Source organism: Hipposideros armiger, unplaced genomic scaffold, assembly GCF_001890085.2.
Source record: "Hipposideros armiger isolate ML-2016 unplaced genomic scaffold, ASM189008v1 scaffold_517, whole genome shotgun sequence".
NCBI lineage: Eukaryota > Metazoa > Chordata > Mammalia > Chiroptera > Hipposideridae > Hipposideros > Hipposideros armiger.
Window position 1 is genome coordinate 946118 of NW_017731867.1, and position 23621 is coordinate 969738.

Below are 23621 nucleotides of genomic sequence, written 5' to 3' on the forward strand. Positions count from 1 at the left end.
GCAAGGTCTGAGGTGGTTTACTAATATATATATATATATATATATATATATATATATATATATGTAATTTTTATCAGAATAATTTTAGTAATTTTGAATTTATTCAGTTTCTTTCCTATCCTTAATCACCTTTTTGTTCAATTATCTTACTTAAAGATATAACAACATGGCAAGATATATATATATATATATATATATATATATATATATATATATATATATATATATATATGTAATTTTTATCAGAATAATTTTAGTAATTTTGAATTTATTCAGTTTCTTTCCTATCCTTAATCACCTTTTTGTTCAATTATCTTACTTAAAGATACTAAATCCCTTTTATAATAATAACAAAAGAATTTATTAAATCTTGGCCATTTTAGGACGTGGTTTCATGGGTCATCCAAAGACTTCGTCTGAGAACATGGGGACTACTGGAAGGAAAAAAATCAACACTATGGAAAATAAACTGGAAAACATTTCAGTCATTTGAAAAATGAGCTCTTTATGCAAATCATTTCCCTCTGCCACATACAAAAGGTATCTTCAATAAGGTGCTTGTTCTTGAGAATCACTGTGAAAGTATTCTTTCTCAAGAGTGGTTAAGTGTGGCTTATAGGGTTTGATAATAAAAGCAGCACTAGTCATGCATAATAGAATCTGACTGTTTTTTTTTTTTAAGCATGCCTTCCTTTGCTATTCTGGACAGGTGTTTCCATAGTGCAATTTAAACTACAAAAACGGCTCATAATTGCCAACACCTAATTTAACATTCTGAATCTAATCATAAAACAACCTCCCCTTTCACAGGAGAGACAAAGTCTCAGCTGGGCTTTAAATCCTGATTATATGACAAGGTTCCAATTGAAATTTTAGCTATCAACCAAGTGACCTTCAATGACCACAAGCTGGGAAGCTTGGTAACTAATCGAAACAGATCTCTAGGCAAAAACCCCACCCCAGCGTTGGTTTCCAGACTCTTCCATTATTCACCTCATGAAAAAACCAGCAGAATGTGAAAAGCAAATGATTGTAGCAACCTTCAATCCTCAATCCTTGAAAAGCCAATGGCAAGCTGTGAAAACATTCCCATAACCCTACTTCCTGTGTGGGAGTTTAGGACACTGATAACATATTTATATTGTCAGCCCACAGATACCAGTCTGTAATACTTTCTGCTTTAAAAAAGAATTATTTCAGAGAAATATTGCTCACATGAAAATAAAAGAAATCCTATATTTGTAACTACTTGCAGATTATAATAAAGTCATGCTTAATTTCATTTTGTTTCCCATAGTCCTTTTCATCAAATTTCTGTTTTGAGGAAAGCTTAACTATGGATTATTTTGTGTAAAGTTTTCCTTCTTATCATAACAAAATTCTTCCATAACAGAATTTTATTTTTACAAGACTTCTTTTCCAACTTTATTTTTAAAAAATATCCTGGAATATTGGTAAATGATATTGCTGGACAAGAAATGTCTCATTCCTATCTTTAAGCAATATTGGTAAACACACTGACTTTTAATTGCTAAACCTTGAATTTCTCAAGGGTGATAACTTTTTAAACTAAATTTTTATTCATTGCAGTGACCAGTGAGCTGCCTTGCACGAAGCTAGCACTGTTAAACATTTGTTGAATGAATGCTGGACTTTACTAATATAATGATGAATGAATTGATTTTCTCTATGGCTTTGGTGATTATGCCCTGAGGTACTTTTTTCCCTGATTTATAACTTTATGTCTATAAAATGTTGCCAAAGGCATATGATTAAATTACACTTAATTATACATTTAACAAGGTGTTTGTCCTATGTTGAACTCAATAGCATTTTATAAAACAGAACGGAAAAATACCTAAAAAAAATCTATATCAAGTAAAAAGATACATTTGTAAGCTTTATTTGTGTATAATCAAACTTTTTCTAATACAGATTTTAGCTGACTTATGTAAAAAGAACTACACAATAATATTTTTAGAATAAATAAGAAGAAGTTGAAGAAAAAAAGAAGAAGGAAACTTGCCATTCACCAATGCCAATCCAGTGGGTAGGATTGTACATAAAAACTGACTATATTTTTGGAAGCCAAGACAAAAGGAAAAAAAAAAGGAAACACAATGGGTTACATAACTCACTAATAGAAAAAAATAAAATTTACTACTTTCTCAAGGAAGGTACTTGTTTTTACTTGTACTGAACTCAGAGTAAGTTCTCATGTGGGTCTTAGGTAGGGAACATTGAGTAATTTAATGGACAATGTCCTTCTACCAATTTCACAGCAAATGCAGAAACGGGTCTCATGTGGCTCTTTCTTGTAAAGGTCTTCAATAAAAGCTGAAGGCATAATATTAAAACTCCAGGGAGGAAGACAGTTCTGGGAGGAAACCAGAAAATGAGATGCCAGCGGGTGTTCAAGCCTCATCCAAATGTAGAACTTAGAATGTTAGGAGGAGTGAAATGGTGAACCTAGTTCTTGGTTGATATTTTATATTTGTTAGGAGCTGGATAGCACCTAATAAGGTGAGAGCCTTGGTTGAGGTTTTTAGGTTTATGTTTAAGAATAAACTAGTAAGATTTATATAGAATCTGCAAGAGCAGGTAAACAGCCAATCTATAATTAAAAAACTCAGAACTTAAACCAGTGCTGTGGTCTGACTCTCCTCATTCCACAAGAAGGTGGAATGCAAGGGTGCTGCCTAATATGGCTGAGCTTCTCAGTCTTTTCCATCAAGACACCTCTATTGTCAGGCTCAAGTTAAACTGTTATCAGTAGGATTTGGGATATATTTCCAAAGATTTGTGCCATAAGCCAACAATCTCTTCAACATCTCAACTTGAAATTTCAAAATGCATACACATAATTATTCCATAAAACACTCATATTTATTTTAACATAGAAATAATGACAATATCAAATGCTGATGAGGATTTGGAACAACAGGACTCTCATTCATTGCTAATGGGAATGCAAAATGGCACAGCCACTCCAAATTATTGGAAGATAATTTGGAATTTACTTACAAAACTAAACATACTCTTACCATAAGATCCAGCAACTACACTCTTTGGTATTTACTCAAAGGAGTTGAAAACTTATGTCCACATAAAAACTTGCACATGGATGTTTATAGCAGCTTTATTTATAATTGCCAAAACTTGGAAGCAAACAACATGTCCTTCAGTAGGTGATGGATAAATAAACTGTGGTACATCCAGATAATGGAATATCATTCAGCACTAAAACGAAATGAGCTATTGAATCATGAAAAGACATAGAGGAAACATAACTACATATTACTAAGTGAAAGAAGCCAATCTGAAAAGGCTTCATATTGTATGATTCCAACTATATGATATTTTGGGAAAGACAAAACTATGGAGACACTAATAAGATCAGCAGTCTCCAGGGGTGAGAAGAGAAAAAGGGATGAACGGGCAGAGCACAGAGGATTTTTAGGTCAGTATAACTACTCTGTATGATACTATAATGTCATCTTACATTTGTCCAGACTCAGAATGTACAACACCAAGAGAGAGCCCTACTGCAAACTATGGACTTTGAGTCATAGTGATGTGTTTGAATGTAGGTTCATCAGTTATAACAAATGTCCCACTCTGGTGGGGGTGTGGATAATGGGGGAGGCTGTGTGTGTCTGGAGGGAGGGGGTAAATCTACCTTCTGCTCAAATTTGCTGTGAATCTAACTGCTCTAAATGATAAAGCCTATTAAAAATGTTTTAAATAAACTCTAAGAAGACAAGACTTGTTTATAGACTAGTTTCCAGTGCTGCCTGGCCTCTGCTCCATGAAAGGTAATTCTAATCCATTTTGAGTCGCACAGCTAGAGACAGGCAGGGTGGTCGGAACCTGAAAACTTGTCAAGTATGCTCTTATCTATCCACCACACCCCTAAGTGAACCCAATTAATGTTGTTTTGGAAAGCTGAATTCTGAGTAAACATGTTCTCCCAGAGCATTTGCTGGAAATATCAGTACAGAATAATTTAAGCAATGGCCCTTCTATGGGAGCTTCTATGACTCCCATCCTTGAATGTCCAGGATGGAAAATCACTTCACTTTTTTCAGACACAATACTTGGTCCCTTTTCCTGATAATAGGTAAATTACTCAGACAATGGTCTTCTGGGGTCAAAATAATATAAACTTGTATTGAAAATTTTGTCATTCAAAACTTATAAAACAATAACTAACATATATATATATATATATCTCTTGGTGTGTGTAAGTTTTAATCCTAGTGGTCGGTGACTAGGTGAGTGTTATCATACCCATTTTACAAAGGGAAAAATGTGAGGCACAGAGGACATAAGTAATTTGCCAATGGTCCATTTCAGTTACTTACTCTGGGGCTCACAGATTTCCTCTCCACAACAACGTTACCTCAGACATATCCCGTCATTTCCTCTGAAATACATCCCGTGTCTCCATTATACGATTTCCACTTTAACTCCCAATTTGAACCAGATCAATCACTCAGTGCTTTTCAGTATATATTCTGAGAGGAAATCTTGGACTAGCTCCTTTTTCAGCTCAGGTCAGACCATAATTTCTAGCCAGCCTTGTATTTGGTGCATTGATATGGTCTGCTCAGCAGTGTCTGGGAGAACTGGTAGCCATTGTATGGAGAACAGGACTATTCAAGGAGCAGTGATGCAGGTGAGGTATTTCCCTTATAAAGGGTGTGTGGCCATGACAGGCTTTCTCATCCTTGGCCTGTTCACTACAAAATTGAATGTTGTTCCTTTGTACTTTCTGAAGAACTGAGTACATTTCATAACCACTTACCCTTTTTAAAAATCAAATATATGTTGGCAAGTCACTATTAATTCATTTGTATTATAAAGAGAGGTAACATGATTTCCATGGGCATTCATGGCTTGTTCAGGCCCCCAAACTTCTTACTCAGTATAAAAATGACCTTTGGTTTGCAGCGAATGAACACTTGAAAGCATTTTTAAATAGTTGGAATGTCTATATGAGTATTCATGTTGGCTTATTCCTTGTATACTCAGTTTCTAATGTCAAAAATAAATAAATACAAACAAACAAAAACAACACCCTTTGTTGGGTGAACTTTTTCCACTTTCCAGGCAGCCACAATTTTGCATTCCCCTCTCTGGTTATTGGGTTGTCGGAAAAGTCATGAAACATGTTTGCAACAAATGGCACTAGTTCATTTTTGGGAGTACTACAGTCATTCGCATCTACATTATTGCTATATCATTTGACAGCTGACAGTTCTAGCTTCATTCTAAAAAAAAATTGAACAATTTGGTTGAGTTTTGGAGATTTTACAACAAGTTGAAGATGGAAGACCAAACTGTGCATTTTTGCCATATTTTACTGTTTTACTTCCATAAAGGGAAGAGCGCGCGTCAAGCTTGTGAAAAGTTGCATAAAGTTTACGGTGACAATGCTCTACAAGAACGTCAGTGCCAATGATGGTTCACGAAATTCCATGCTGGTGATTTTTATCTCAACGATGCTCCTTGGTCAGGGAGGCCCACCAAGGTTGATGACAACAAAATAAAGACATTGATCGAGTCAAACCCATGTTACATGACACGAGAGATTGCAGAAACATTGAACATCCATCATTCAAGCGTTCAAGACCACCTGAAGAAGCTGGTATACATAAGCAATCTCAATATTTGGGTTCCGCATGAACTCAAAGAAGTTCATTTGACGGTGTGTATAAACATTTGCAATATGCTCATTAAACGTGAGGAAAACTATCCTTTTTTGAAGCGACTGATAACTGGTGATGAAAAGTGGATTGTTTACAACAATGTAGTGTGCAAACAGTCTTGGTCTGGACGTGATGATTCACCTCAAATGACATTGAAAGCAGACATTCATCAGAGGAAGGCTATGCTCTCAGTGTGGTGGGATTTTCAATATATCGTGTTTTTTGAGTTCCTACCAAGGAACCAAACAATCAATTTGAACGTGTACTGTTGGCAATTGGACAGTTTGAATGAATCCATCATCCAGAAACGTCCAGAGCTTGTTAATTGTAAAGGAGTTGTGTTCCATCGCGACAAGGCGAGACCACACACAAGTTTGATAACCCGTCAAAAATTATTGAAGCTTGGACGGGATGTGTTGCCACACCCACCATACTTACCTGACCTTGCACCATCAGACTTCCACTTGTTTTGCTCTCTTCAAAACTCCTTGCGTGGTATAATGTTCAATTCAGATGAGGCTGTAAATCAGCACCTTGTTCAGTTTTTTGCAAATAAAGACAGGTCCTTGTATGAACGAGGAATTATGAAGCTCACTGAAAGATGGCAAAAGATTATCAAACAAAACAGGCAATGTATCATTGATTGATCTTTGTTCTTCATATAAATAAATGAACTTTGAACAATATAGACAAAATACATCATGAATTTTCCAACAACCCAATATATCTGAGTTCAGGAGGACTCTCCCTACACTGTTATCTTTGACTGTCTTTATGTTCTGTGTCACACCTTCACCATCATCTGGTTCCTCTCCCCTCCCCATCCCACCATCACTTCTTGTTTCAAATACCCAGTGTTCTGCTGGGGTTTTTCTATTTAGGTGTTTTACATCCACTTAGGCATGTGCTAATTTCATATAGAGATGACATTGTATTTGTAGATAGGCAAATCAGTCATAAGAATGAGATGTGTGGTTTTGTTTAAGACATATTAGAAAAAGTTCTTATGCTTTGAAACAAGGGCTTTATCACAGTTGCTTTGCTTTGTTTGTGTTGATGGAGTTTTCATTTCAAGCAATGAAAAAATTAGATTAAGGCATATGCTTAAATGTGAAACCGTTTTTCAGAAGATGATATGCAATTATTCTTTATCAAAACCTCATATTAAGAGGATTATTTTATATATAAAAAAGCCTCGTTGATAAAAGTCCTGGGGGCTATGGGTTTAAGAGGCAAATGCTGCTTTTTTTAATAGAAAGAACAACATGTAAACTGATGCCAGAGTTCCAGCAAGAGCAAGTGTTTCCCTTGCTAATATATTGGGTATAAAATATTATATCGAAATACTATATCTATTTAGAAAAGAATGCTTACTTTCCTTGCAAAAGTTTTTTTTAAGTGTTCTTTCTCTTGTCATTTGAGACAACTTTTTATTGTATTAGACATTTTAAGTGATGCAATTTTGAAACAACAAACTGTAAAAACAATAACCAGAATGATGTCATATGATATTCACTCAATTAGTTGATCACCTTGTATTGCCGCTTTGTTGGCACATTTATAAACTACTTTTATAATTTGAAGATTCAACAGCCATAGTGTTTTGTAGTGAATCCTTGACATGCATTTACAAATATAGGTATATTACATATATCTTTATAACTAATTACTTATATAACTATATGTAATTAAATAATGATCTAATTATATAATAATTAAAATGTACATGTTCTTTTTTAGTGGTGCTGAATATTTTTTGTTGTTTTATTTGCAAGTCTTTATTTTAATGCATACTAGCTTGTGTAACCTAATCATTATTTGTCAAAATATTATTACTTCAAGGGCATTACTGATATTTTATGCAGTCAAGGAAATATTATACTTAAAATTAAAACCATTTTGGAAATTCTGGCATGCATAATACATTTTAACAGTGAATTAAATCTTAAGACTTTAAAAAATATATTACTTTTGAAATGGGATACTATAAGTGAAATCACACACATCACAGCACTAGTTTATAATAGGGTGACCTCATTTTAATTATTTTCAGAATATGAATCAAGTCATTAGAGGTGATCTTTTTAAGAGTGGGTCTAGGAAGGATGGAAAACGTTTTGATAGCCTTAGAGGAAAAGGATGTGGTCATTTGGAAATGTATCCTTAAAGACTTAATCCCTGTCACAACCTGGGAAAGGTAATTCCTCTGACCTTTTCCAGAAGACATACAGAAGATGTGAGGTCAGGGAAGAGAAGGGTAAGAGGATAGCAAAGCACATCTGGGATTGTGAGGAACAATCAGAAGCCATAACATAAAGAAGACAAAAGGTGAATGGGCCTCAGTCTGCTCCACAGCCATCTGGCTCAACGGACTCTAAATATCGAGCTAGCATTGTTTCAAAGACTTCTTTTCTGTCTCTCTGACCTCAGCTGCTAGAAAACTATAGTTTATACAACCTTTTTGTGGACTCCCCAATTCATTCAGAAGTGGTATGTATTTGAAAAATGTCCAATTTATGATAGTCTTAACTTCCTACTTACCGAATTCTCAAGGCCTAAAATACCTTAAGGTTAAAAAATAAACACCTGACTTTTTTTTTTAATATTCAAGATTAAAACTGAAATATGTTGTGTTTTTTTTTAATCTCTGAACAAAAAGTTTCATTTTCTGGGAGGAAAAAACCCAAATTCTCATTTTAGTAAAAATAGTGTGAACTAAATGTATGAGAATACCTTTTTTAAAAATAATTAATAGACTTAATTTTAGTACACTTTTAGATTTGCAGAATAATTGAGCAGATAATACAAAGGATTCCATATACCACTCTTACGTCTCATAGTTTTCCCCATTATTAACATCTTACGTTAGTGTAGTAGTGGATGAATATTGATACATAATTATTAGCTATAGTCCATCGTTTATATTAAAGTGCACGCTTTGTGTTGTATAGTTCTGTGGTTTTGACAAACACATAGTAACACTTATCCATTAGTTTCAAACAAAATAATTTCACCATCCTAAAAATTCCCTGTGCTTCACCTATTCATTCCTTTCCTCCCACACCTCAAACCTCTGGCAGCCACTGACCCTTTTATTGTCTCTATAATTTTATTTTGTCCAGAGTGTCATGTAGTTGGAATCACACAGTACACGTGGTGCCTTTTTGGACTGGCTTCTTTCTTCTTATAATATGTTTTAAAGCTTTTCCATGTCATAGCATGGCTTAATAGCTCATTTATTTTTATCCCTGAATAATTGTTTAAATATGCAAAATGTCCACGAGCAAATATAGTAATGAAAAGTAAGGGCACTTAAAAATGTAAGTTAACATTAAGTATCAAAATATTCAATTATCTTTAAGTAATATTGAACATTAAAAATTTACTGATTTCAGATGCACAAATAGTTTTCAAAGATGACTAGGCTCAACAAAATTCCTTTTAGTCTACAGAATGTATTAACCTTGTTTACATTTTCCAATACCACTAACATGCTTATAAGTCAGGCTTAGTTATTTTCTTACCCATCTGTAATACTTGGGCCATCTGCTAGTGTTTAATAGACCAGTATACCCCCATTAACCAGGAGAATCGGCTAATAATCAGTATTCCACGTACCCCCAAAACCATGAGAATCACTCCTTCTTTTCCCTGTCCTTCCAATTTGCTTCCTCCCCTTCCCTGTACACCTCTGACTTAGGAACTAATAATTTAATTTATCAAAAAAATTTTTTGGTAGGGGCTGAATATCCATGAAATTCTAGGACATTTCTCTATGGCTGTTTCTCTGCACCTCATTTTATCTACAGATGATGACCTGTTGTTCTAGAGTCTTCCACAAATATAAATTTCCATTGAAATGAAAAACACATGATACTCAAAAAACAAACAAAGGGAATTAGGAAAACTTTGCATTTTTCATTGGATCTAGTGTCTCCTATTTATATCCCTGTTCATATGTACTCAAGCATGACTACTTAAATGAGCAATTTTTAAAGGCAAGTGTACTTATTGTAAAAAATTACTCTGATCTAAAATAAAAACAAGTTTTAAAAGTAATTTGTTTGTTTTTTTAAGTGCTTGTGATCTAAACCACATATGGTAGTAATTTTTGTTTTCATTAATACATTATGCAAGTATTTCTTCAGCATATGTTTGAGAAAATCATTGAAATGATCTAAGCAAGACTGCTTTATAACCACAAGAGACCAGAAAACATGTAGTATACTAGAAAATGTAATTGCATAGTGTAATAAAACTTCATCTTGCTTCTAAATAATTTGCTTAAACAGAAAGACATCTTGTAAAATGGCTTACATCCAGTAGTTTTGGTCTGTTTTCTTTTTCTAGGAACCACATTGATTGCAGTTTTGGAAATAAAGCTACTTAAACAAAATCAATTAAAATGATATTAAGAAGGTCATGTGCATATTTATAAAAATCAAATGATCTGTTAATTAAAAAGTGCAACCCATTAGTAACATTGAAGCTTGAAATTTCCATGGCAACAGTTGAAAAACATTTAACAGCCCATACTTTATTTACTTTGCAAAAGAGATAGATCCAGTAAAACAGGCTGATGACCTAATACAGGATGGATTTATAGCCATATGTTTGAGCTAGTAAATTGAGAAGAAGTGTCAGCAGGATGGGCAGGGAAAATAGAGACTTGAAGTTGCAGCATATTCATGTAAGAGTCATGGCTATTACATTGAAAAATGTAATACTAAATAATCTACACATAATACTAAATAATCTACTTGTATTTGCTTTTGAAAATTTGTAAATTTCCACATTGCTGCATATGCCAACATCTATTATTTTTACAGATATGGAATTGCCCCCACCATATTACACTTTTTCATTACCTTGGGTTGATTGTTGGAATGCTGCGTTGTCCTCAACTTCGGCATTATTTTTAACAACATAATGCCCCTAGCCATCACCAAGTCATTTTCAAGTCTTCCTCACCTCTCTCCCTTTTTAATTCCTTTGTATGCATTGTAAGTAGTAAAAAACTGGTTTCATCTACTTATTTATCCTGTTTTTTTTTTATTTTTCCATTATGCTGGATATCAAATTATTGTCCTCCTACCCCAGTCTACTACAAGCTCTGCTTGTTTTCATATTTCATCTGACTATAATTCATGACAGGCAAGTGTACAAATAACTCAGTGTATATATGTCTATAACCTATTTTCTAAATATTGTTCATTTAATAGTAATAAGAATGAATATTAACAAAACAGTGATGTCTTTATTGTGGAAAATCATAAATGCTAAGATATATAAATTGCTTGATAATCTGGGCTCTCAGGACCCATATGAATTATAGGCGAAGATGTTATGAATATAGATGAAATTATAGCAAAAACATGAGGCTATGAATAATCAATGTGTAGAAAGTGCTAGAGACCAAAGAAGCAGCAGAAGGCAGACAAGGAAGAGGCCACTAAGTACTGAGTGATGGGGTAAGTCCTGACAAAGGAGGCGGGGTTTGGTCTGAGTCCTGAAGGATGGGTGAGATTTAAATAGTGGGAAAGAAGGAGGAAAAGAAGCGTCCAGCAATGAGAACACGGTGAACTAAGGCAGAGAGAGAGTGTGAAAGTTCAACGTGTATTGGGGACACTGCAGAGACGGGAGCAGAAAGTTCATGTAAGGCCCTAGTCAGAGATAAGGTTGCAAAAACAAACAAGGCCAGATTTTGGCAGGTTCTATATTTCAGGTTAAATAGTCCTAGTTACGGGCACCAGATGATCAGTTTGTGGGCTCTCAAGGGGAATGGGTGCTCTTTGGACAGATTAATCTGACAGCAGTAGGAAGGCTGCTTTGCCAGATGAAGGCTGGGGCAGGGAGTTAGTGGAACTATAGGTCAGGAAGAGGGAATTGTTGGATAGGAGGCTGGGGTGGGGGGTGGCTTACTGACGATCAGTTTTAGTAATGTTGACTTTAAGGTGAATTTCAAAGTGGTCAGTTTTATTGGAAATATTCATTTGAAAATTATTTTAGGAGAGAGAATTTAGGTTTAGGAATCATTCCAATTAGAAAAGTTTGAGTGAATTCCTCTATTTCCTCAGTGGACTAAAATTCAGCCATTGAAGGTAATGACCTATTAAACAGATGATAACTTTGAGGGAGAAAAATATGAAAAACAGAAATTAGAGAGAGGGTTGAGGATTGAATTTGGGGGATCCCAGGTTCTCTTGGGGAAAGGAATCATAAGAGGAGAAAAAAAAGTTGTTAGAGAAGTAGATGGACCTCAAGAATATATGTAGTTTTTGGGAAGTCAAGGGAAAAAGGGATTGATCAACCCAGTTAATACCAATGTCCACCTCTCAGAGACTAAGGTAGAACATTTGTTTAGGCATTATTTTTCACTCCATAGTTCACACATTGCTAGGAAATGCTTCATGTAACTGAATATACTCCTTCTCTGCCAACAAGTATCAACATACACGATGAACTGTTGCAGAGTGATTTATAACATGAATAAGACCTAGAAAACTTGTTTTCCTTATGTTTGTGAATACACGTCAGTCAAGACATTCAAAAGCATAACCACAATGGCGTGAGAAAAACTCTAGAGCCAAAATTTCTTCCCTCTCCATTTTGCTAATTCCACAAATCTGCTATTAACCACAAAGAATACAATAAAACAGGATCAGATTTTTTTTTAATCCCTAAATCCAAAATGACTAAACATTTGCTGAGGCAATTTTCTGTTGATGTATCCCAGATGGTAAAGTTGCTCATGATAAAAGGCTAAGAAACCCGTTTGGTAGGCATAAAGAGATGGCTCTTGGCAAACGAGTTTGATGCACCTGTGCATACTAGCGCGGAGGGAAAAGTTGGGAAAAGAAAGTAGATTTGGATTCTACTGCACGGGGGATTGTGCAATAGCATTACTGGGGTTGGGCTCATTCGCTGGGCCCAGAATAGTAACCTCTGTAATACACCATCAGCCTTTAGAGTATAATATACAACACTAACTAAGGGGCAGTTGCTTCTTGAAATAATGTTAAAGGTAAAAGGAAAAAAATTGCTGAAGTTAGATTACTGTCACCTTGCCCTGATGACTTAGAATACTATAAGTGTTGTTATTAGGTATCTCTCCTGCCAATGTTGTTGAATCCAGATGAGAACTTGGGAGACGTGTTACATAAACGAGGCTGGTGGGGCAGCCCAGCGGGGAAAATCCTGGGCTAGTTCCAGTCCTCCTTCTGCCTCTGGCTTTGCTGCGTGACCCTAAGCAAGTCACTGAACCTGTCTTGCCTTTGACGTTCTTAGGAAAGACAAAGAAGCGTCTAATTCACAATAAAATACTGGCGTATTCTTTTAAAAAGTAGAAAGCACTGTGGGAATGGAGAGTTTTAAAAAGTGTTCCTGGATCGAGAAAATACGTGCTTATTTTCGTCTAGGTTTTGTTCAGATTAATAATTATTAATATTTTAAAAGTTTTCAAAAGACCTCTTCCAGCAGAAATTGGCCATTTCTGGAAAATGAAAATGTTTCCAAACTTGGAATCACATTTTTAGACATTGGTTTCTTACCAAATTTTTATAGCTTCCTACTTTTATTTTCTTTTCTCTTTCTTTTACATTTTCTGATTCTCCCTCTCTCTCTCTCTCTCTCTCTCTCTCTCTCTCCCCCTCCCTCCCTCCCCTCCCTTCTTTCCTCCCTCTCTCCCTTCCTCCTTCCTTGCTCCCATCTCCCTCTCTGCTGTAGAATAGTTTTTATTTTCAAACCAAAGAGGTTTTTTTGTTTTATCTGAATGACTTTTTGAAAAATACTCTTTGGAATAAATTCTAAAGAGCAGAAATCGCTGTGTAGTTTTAGGAAAGGCAGGTCCAGCAAAGACTTGGTAGGTTCAAATGAATATCATACTGGAATTGCCTGAGATTAAGTTTGGGGGCTGAGAACTGGTCGAAGAAGAATGTACATCTACACTTGAAAAGGACCTTTTTTCATTAGCTGGCAGTTACTAACAAAACTGCTAATAGAAGATGGGCATGTTAGTTTGGAATATTATAAATAGTAGAAGATATCGAAACTTCAAAAAATCTGCTAATTACAGTGTGCTCATCAAAACTAACAGGAATTTGAAAACTTTGTAAAAAGTATGTTCATTTCTAAGTAATAGGAGCAGCATCCATGTAGGAGAGAGTTAAAATTGTGTGAATTATTGAATATTAAGCAAACTGGAATCTAAGGTGATTCCCCTTTTACAAAAAGAAGATCCTAAAAAGAGGTTTTGCATATTTGTTTTGTTTGCCAACTTGAATATACACACTTTTAGGGATGTAGTTTAAAGAGCTATTTATAAAATTTAACGATTTTATTTGGCTACAAACAATTTTAAAATCACATTATTGTAAATGCTATAATAATGAACAAGCATTGCTATTTTCCATGCTCTTGTTCTACAAAGCAATGGTATTAAAACTCCCCACTTACGTGAATACTTTATAATGCCTGAATATAATGAAGAATATTTTATAGAAATTAGCCTTTAGTGATCAGTGTCCTCGTTTTAACAAGAACCACTTTTTGGGTCACGTAAACTGAAAAATTTACCACCTTCCCTTCCATCTACGTTGTTGGAGATATGGCTCTTATACCTTTTGTGGGTAGGGCAGTCACTGGAAATTCTACCCCAAGCCACAAATATCCATTTGGTAGTCATCATTTCAACAACATAGTCATTACTACTTTACTTTTTAAAGTGATATATAAAAGGTATGTTTACATCCAAAACTTGTGTTTATCAGACCATACTCTAGTAATAATTATGAAGTACGAATAAATTTGCCACCTTTTAAAAATTTAACTCCATCATTAATTTAGTTATTTTGGGTTAGTGGATCTTTGCCAAATAGATGTTTGCTGTTAAAATAAGAGGACACTATTTAATGCGAGAGATTCTATAAGATGATTTTCTTGTGTCTGAGGGACAATTTTGAAAAAAAAACTCGCTTTATATTCAAACATATATGGTGCTTGTACTTTTTAATTGAAAATACTGTAATAAGGGCAATACATTTTAAATACTTTCTGAAGCATATAGTATCTTCTAGGTAGTCACTTTTATTCCTCATGGCTCTTCAGATAACACTGTCATAAAGAAGAGAGGGTGAGTACACAGGACTGAAGAAGAAGCAGCATAAAAAGCTCCTACCAGCTGGAAGAGGAAGTGGAAAGACCTTCTGATTCCAGAAGAAAGTAAAGAAGGTGAAAGTGAGTGGAAGGTAATGGCAGGAATAAGACATAAGGGCTCTCTTGCTCCCACCGTTTACATAGTTAGAACCCAAAGACAGAGGGCATAGAATATACATGTAGGCTTTGTGGAGTCCTAGACATATCCTTGGGAAGGTACAAGTCTCTCAGAGAAACTGTCTCTTTGAAGCCACCTTTAATATGGCACCAGGCAGTAGAATAGAAAATGACCAAGGAAGGCCACACAGAGGAAAGCTTTACAGAGCTCTGTGTACTTCAGGTGAGAGTGAGAAAAAGCAATTAAAAAGAGCTGTATGGCAATGAAAACGATCTGAAAGAATTGGAGAACCTGGGGTCAGGATGAGGAGACAGTACACAGGGACTTCATGACTGGAAGCTGAGGCTACACAGCAGGTACCAACACCATGCTCAAAGGTCTAATCAGCACCAGCCGTAACCTAGTCTTGTCATTGCCAGGTAGGTGCCCAGGAGAAAGATCAGACAACACATTGCAATAGCATGAAGCAAAAACACTCGGGGAGGAGCACATATACCCATAGCCCATGCACTCCTTTGTAAATCTTAGGAATCACCCTTCACTTAGATGCCAGTGTGGCAAGGAAGGAAGATACATCTCCTGAGAATGAAGAAATCACTCTGATAGCATTTAAATTGTGGATGGGCTGAATATTTACTTACCTAACAGAAATTCTGTTAACCTAAGGAGAGTTTTAAATAGAAGAAAACAAAGTTACTTGTCATGGACAAGTTTCAATGTTTTTTCCTTACTATCTGTGGGAATGAGGTCATCTGATGAAAATATGATCTATTTTAGAAATAGAGAAAGCACATTTATATTTCACATGTCTGAATTATGGAAATTAAATACTTCAAACTATTTTAATATATTGAAGTATCAGTCAGGATAGTTTAGGTTCTATTGCAATAACAAACAACCCCCAAATACCTTAAAACAGCAAAGGATAATTTCTCACTCATGCTACAAGCATGAGAGTTGATAGGGACTGCTTTTCATTACAGACATTCAGAAATCCAGGCTATAGAGCATGGGCTATTCTCAACTAACTGTGAAAGGGGCGGGGTGGGGGAGGAGTGACAAAAACAAACAAAAACATGGTATGTCATGTACTAACTCTTAAATTTCTGCTTTGAGTGATATGTATTCCTTCTGCTCAAATTTTATTGGCCAAACCCAGCCACATGGTCACTCATATCTGACAACACGGAGGCAATACGAGGTGTTTCAATTAAGTTCGCGAACTTGTTGCAACGATGTTGCTAACCTTTTTTGATATCAGAGGGATCATTCATTATGAATTTGTACCAACTGGACAAACAGTTAACCAAGTTTACTATTTGGAAGTGCTGGAAACGCTGTGTGAAAAAGTTAGATGAAAACGACCTGAACTTTTTGCCAACAATTCATGGCTCTTGCATCACGACAATACACCAGCTCACACAGCATTCTCCGTGAGGGAGTTTTTAGCCAGTAAACAAATAACTGTATTGGAATACCCTCCCTATTCATCTGATCTGGCCCCCGAGAACTTCTTTCTATACCCAAATATAAAGGAAATATTGAAAGAAAGACATTTTGATGACATTCAGGACATCAGGGGTAATACAATGACAGCTTTGATGGCCATTCCAGAAAAAGAGTTCCAAAATTGCTTTGAAGGGTAGACTAGGCACTGGTGTTGGTGCATAACTTCCCAAGGAGAGTACTTCAAAAGTGACTGTAGTGTTATTCAGCAACGAGGTATGTAGCACTTTTTCTAGGATGAGTTCGCGACCTTAATTGTCAGACCTTTGGACAAGTTCAATTTTATAATATGGTCTCAAAGTAGAAAAAAAAGTTGGTGAACAGTGCCACCACAATTTGTAATCCCTTTGTAACTTTCTATATTATGGTTTCAACATTGAAAATCATGTGACCAGAACCAAATGTGAGAAATCCAAAAGATATCAGTGACTATAATTTCAACATAATTAATGTATTGTTTATAATTTGTGACACCATTTTCTTGCATATCTTAATATAGAAGCATCCACATTGCTCAGCGTTCACTCAAACCAAGAGGGTTCACTCTAGATCAGGGGTTGGCAAACTTTTTGTGTAAAGGGCCAGGTAATAAATATTTTAAACTGTGTGGGCCATATGGTCTCTGTGCAATTAACTTGATTCTGCTGTTGTAATGCAAAAGCAGCCATAGCTAATATGCAAATGTACGGGAGTGGTATTTTTCCAATACCACTTTATCTAAGCACACTGAAATCTGAATCTCATAATGTTCACATGTCACAGAAAAAAAAACACACGTTTTTAGCCTACAGGCTGTACAAAAACAAACCAGTATGCTGGCCTTGGTATAATAAGAAATTTTATGCATAGCATTGAGAACGTACAAAATTATTGGAAGGAATGGAGGAACAGGTCTAGCATTAACAACCGGGAACAACTGGTAGCTCCAGAAATTACTCTGCCTTGGCTGTGAGCAGGTAAACCCTTGTTGTGGATGGATGCAGGAAGCTGAGAAATTAGGAACCTGCTACTAATAGTGCTGACTTCCCAGTCTGCAGTCCCAGGCTACTCTGCCTGATTCAGAAATATGCCACCGCTGCTCCAGGAAGCTGCTGAATCAGGAATCCACATACTACATTGGGAAGTCTCTGCTACAGCTGCCACCTTGGCCTTGAGTTTTGCCAGCAAAATGCCTCAAACTTGGTTTTTTCTTCCTTTTGTTTAGTTTCTAAACATTCCCATAAGTGTACAACAGCAACTAAATCATGTCCCAGCCCCCAAACAGCCTGAGAAATGGTTTTTAATTTTCTAGCTGCTTCATGTTAGCAGTGGGTTAGAATGGATGTTGGACAAAGCAATGAAAGGTATTGGAAACAGACCAATATAAGGGACACATACTCGATTAAGATGATTTCTTTGGCATTTCCAAAACCTTCTGTGAGCTCTCAGGAAGACAAAGCTCTTTGTGTAACTCTATAACTCTCACAAAATGGCATAAAAGTAAAAATAATTGCATAGACGCTTCTTTACCACAAGTGCTACCGCCGCCATACAATTATTTATTCCATCCCACTGACCTGTGAATGTCTCATGGTTGCATGGAGATTTGTGTAGTCATGTTCATGTTTGAACAGCAACTGAAAGTGCTTGTCAGTAGAGAAAGGTGTAAAAATTTTGGTATAGACATGCTATAAAGCAATTAAAATAAAAGATATGGTTGTAGACACCACCGTGGAAAGAGGTCTGAGACACATTGTAAACAAAATAAGTTAAAAAATAGTTTGTGAAGTATGATCCTACCTTTCAAAAGGTAAGATAATTGTAAAAATGCATTATTATCTTCAGTGCTTCATTTTGATTTTAAATATAACCCATACATGTAAATATAATTCATAAAAGTGTATAATATAGAAAGTAAAAGTTCTCTGTAATCTTAATCTCCTGAGATAACCACTGTCAATATTTTTTATGTATATTACTTTCTTCTGTATACATACAAAGTTTAGGTTACATTTTAAAATAAATTTAGTTTTGTTTAAGATGCACATTTTTATTTTTAGGAATAAGATATGTTGTGTCAGGGTTGTAGTACACTGGAACCTGTGTGGGACTCTAAATTTTTGTACAAAAAACACCCTAGGAGGACACTGATTTCCTTCACAGATATAATTTCTATGTGCTAACATAGAGGACTCACTTGTTTCATAATTTCAGGTTCAGTTTTACATAATTTTAACTTGTAATCCATATCAGGGATTATTGTTTTCCACCAGTACTACAATATGCTATTATTTTCAGTGTAAATATGCCATTTAATCAATCCAAAACAGGCAAATTACTTGCAAACATTAAATAAAATAATTGATTATGTGTCTCTGAGCAATACTACATTCCATTATGCCCACCCACCTTGAACATACAGGTAAGTCTCAAATTCTAAGGCTTTTAGACAAAATATTTTGTTTTCCTATTGTTGTACAAAAAGAGGATCTACATAAAATAAGCACAGCAGCTATTTCAGTCCTTACTTCATATTTTAATGAGAGCATCTGCATCATGGTTTCTCCTCATGTGTGGGTTTCCACATTGTTTTCTATGAAATAAGCTATAAACCTTACAACAAGTTTATCAGTTCTGCTACTACAACACATATTTACTTTCTACTTGAGCAAAATATACAGAGACAATTAAGCTACATCTAGAACTGGCTGTAAAAACAAATTGTTCAATAGCAATTAAGTTTAGAGGTAATAAGGCACTTAAAGTAATTAGTTATAGTTAAACCTCACTAAATCTGAGTAAGCAGAAGAAAAGGGGAACAAAATGGAAAAAAAAACCCCACAGAATGCATGTAAGCAGTAGTTTTCAAAACTATTGGCCTTAGGACTTATTTCCAAAGGAAGCTTTCCAGATAAAATATAGGATGTCTAGTTAAATTTGAATTTGAGATAAACAATGAATAATTTCTTAGTATAAGTATATGAGAAATAGTACATGAGAAATATGTATAATAGCAATTATTCATTTTATCTGAAGTTCAAATTTACTCTGTGTCCTGTAGTTTTATTTGTTAGATCTGGCAACCTTACCCCATTCTGTTTATGTGAATTATATCTGTCCATATTTTCTGTATTATAAATTAAAACTAAGTAATTAAAAATATGTATGTATTCATTAATTCATTTAAAGATAACAATAGACCTATTACATAAATAACTATAGCTATATTTTCCTTAAACAGCAATGATAGAGTTGGAATTGTTTCATATTTTTGCCAATTCCTTTAATATCTCATTTAATAGAAACTAGATTCTCATACCTTTCTGCATAGAATCTGTTGCAGTACATTGTGGTATGTTGTTCTGGTTAGAGAATATGAAGAAAATATGGCCACACACAGATATGTAGTTTAGAAAAGATAAGAATATTTTAATGCCTTTTCAGATAATTGTGGATATTCTTTTCTAATCTACACCCAAAATCCACAAGTGATAGTTTCTTTTTCTTTTTGTTTTAATTTTATTTTTTTTAATTGGATAACAGTGTGTTTTCTCCAGGACCCATGAGCTCCAAGTCAAGTTGCTGTCTTCAATCTAGTTGTGGAGGGCACAGCCCACTATCCCATGCAGGTGTTGAACTGGCAACCTTGTTGTTCAGAGCACACACTCTAACAAACTGAGCCATCCAGCTGCCCCATCACAAGTGATAGTTTCTTAAAAGGTGGGTTGCAATAAGGAATCTGAAACTTTAACAGTGGATTTTTCATATGTCACATTACAATCCATTTGCTGTTGAGCCCTTTGAATGAATCTCCTATCCTTGCCTGATTTTATAACATCATGGGCATTGGCCATTTGAGAAAGAATTGGTTTACTGATTTTTGTAGTTCTTTCAAATGATCTTTATACAACATCAAAAAAAAATCACATTTGTTAATATTACCAGCAATCTCCTCAGAAGAGTCTTAGGTATTGAAAAGGTGTCAGTCTTAAGGTAGTAGGTCTACATTTTCCAAAATACTAATTTTTGCTTGATAGTTTAAATTTTATCATTGGCAACAGATCCTAACAATTGTTTTTCTTGGTGTAACAGCCCATTTTGTTTATTTTCAAGATGTCTTCCAAATACCGAAGTCTGGATCATCATAGTCAGTCATTTTCTCAAGTAGAAAGGGTGTTCCATTTTAAAAAACCAGCTAGTTCAATTAGCAACACAAACAACATTTCCTTAAGACTACCATTATACTTTGGCAGAAGTGTTTTTATGTGTGCTTATAATTTTCATCACATACAATGTTTTTAAAATGTGTATTCAAAGGTAGAGATTGAATTAAATTAATGCTTAATCAAAGGGATTCTTAAGTGAAACTGGATTTTTCTCTTTTCCCTATGAGTGTGTTCAGTAAAGACTACGATTACTGGTACAAGTTGGTGCCATTGCTTTGATCTATGATAAGGTGCCAGAACCATTGCTATTTCACCATCAGTTCAAATGTCAATTCAGTGAAATGGCAAGGTGGCTTTGTAATATTATCATAAAAATAGATTTGACTTTGTGGATTCCCTGAAAAAGTCTTGGGAATTCTCCCACCCTACCCCCACCCTCCGCCCACAGGTCTGAATCCCAGGCTTTGAGAATTGCTTTAAAAATAAACAATTTTATTGTTTTCAAAAGTACTGTAAAGAGCATGGAGTTACCATCAAAAATACCAAATTTATATTTATAGTAATTAATGGACAAAACCAACATATTTTCTTAAACATTTACCACTCAGCTCTTTTCTTCTTTCTGTAAGAAGATGCCCTTATTTTCTGTATCTGCAATTTACCATCTCATTTGCTCCCCTTCTCTTTTACATCAATAATTCTGTCCACAGGTATCTATGTGCAAAATGAAATAATATGTGAATACAAGGAAAACTCACCAGTACATTGAGAGATATTGGTTTGTTCAGGGTTCCACACAATTTAATATGATCCATTCCCTAAGCCCATAGTGACATTCCTTCAGCCAGTCTTCTAGCATCATAAGTCTTATTTCCTAGCTTTAAAGCCTATGATGTGGCTTCATTGTCCTGAGGAAGCTCAAACTTCTTAGCCAGGTGAATAAGTTTTTCATACCTTGGTCTCAAGCCAGCCTCTCCTTTATCTTTCTTGTCAACCCTCCAAACACATACACACACACACACACACACACACACACACACAATTCAGCTTCACAACTAGCTATTTCCTAAACATACATTATGCTTGCAAGCTTCCATGTCTTTGCACATGCTGTTTTCTGTGTCTCAGATGTTGCTTCTGAAAACATTCATTTACCTGGCAAATTTCTCCCCCCAAAAAGTCTTTACTCATAACTCATCTTCTGAATACCTTATCAAAAATGTCACCCACTTTAACATTTCATTTCTTTCTCTGCTTTGTCATTCATTCTCACTTCTTACATAAAATATATATTGCTTATTTTGATTAATTTTTGTCTCACCCACCCGAATGTACATAACCTGAGGACAGGTTTTTGCCTGAGTGGACTACAATTATACATTTTGCATGTACTGGTACTTTCTGAGTATTTCCATGCTTGTTGAATGAATGAATGATTTCAAATAGCACCTCCTCTGTTAACTTCCTTCACTTTAGTAAGGCAAACTTAATCACATTTTTTCCCCTCACTATTTTTGTGCTTACACTACATATACTACTACTACACTATTCATCACTTTGTTTGGACTTTTTTTTTAATGTAGTATTTCTACCAAACTGTGAATACCTTAACATATACGTATAACTTGTCTAATTCATCCTCAGCTGTTGGCAAAGACTGACACTTAGTAGGTGTTTTGGAAACATTTGTTGAATTGAAAACTAAGTGGCACTCAATGAGGCAGTTAGAATTTAAAAATGTAGAATACTCTGGAATTTGCATAAAATCAGATGCCTGACACAAGTGGCTATTTTAAATAAAATAATATTGAATGGCTTTTAAAATATGGTTCAGGACTATTATTCTCACTGAAACTAATGGAATATGTAAATACCCCTTTATATGTTAAACATGGCTGATATTAAAGCATGAACCAACAGTTTTCTAGAGGTGCGGTCTTTGATGTCCGTGGCCACTTCTGATTTCACCACCCTCCTTCTGGAATTTTTATTGTTCTCTTACCCCCTCCATGAAAGAGATTCTGATCTCAGTCTGTTGTCCTGTTGCTTTGCAGTGCTGTTTTTAGTCTTTCATCTCTAATTTGTTTAAGGGATAGCTTTTTCTCCTTTAAAGAAAACTCAGACACCAGCCACCTTGTGAAGGAGATATTTATCAGGATCTTCCCTTCATCAATGAAATCGTAACTATATAAAGGTTTTTCCTAGGGATGAGTCTGATCCATTTATCCATCCTGACAAACTGCCTATATCTTCTGTCATTATCCACATTACAGCTAAAAAATAAAATTGGGAATTTTACCCAAATGATCAAAAAGGAGCCTGATGGTTAAGGTATTTGGGTAACACAAGCTCTCCGGAATGAAGAATCCATTGCAGGGCTGAGAGCAGGGGGAGGAAGGGGTTGGGTTGCAGAAGAACCAGCTGGTTGAACTGTTTGGGGACCCAAGAGGTTCCTGGTGTCTGAAAGGGAACTGGGGAGGTGAGAGGGTAATGAAAAGAGTTCAGAGACAGCACCCTGAGGCCAAAGGTCAGACCCCTGACCTTTTATTTTAACATATGTCTCTGCAAAAGTGTCTACAATGAAAATTGAACTAAATGGTTTGCTCTCCACCTTGATCCTGATTATAGAAATGGGAGAGATAATAGTGAAAAGAGGTAAGTGAAAATTTGAGGCTTGGCTGTATTAAAATTAATAGTTATTTATGTAAACTCTGTGTAGTTCATTGGCTTTTCATATGAAAATAACAATGTGACTATTGTTAACCATTGTAAACTTTGATTTGATTAGAATTGCTCATTTCTCAATCTACTATCAATAAACAACATCATAATCTGTCTACTACTTTAAAGAATAGGTGAATTGTCACAAAGGACTCATACCCAATCACCTACACAAGATAAAATTTTGATGTTTTATGAAAAATGTTAGCAATGAAAAGGGGCATGTATGTTTCCAATATAACTTTTGCGTGGCGTTTGCATTTTATG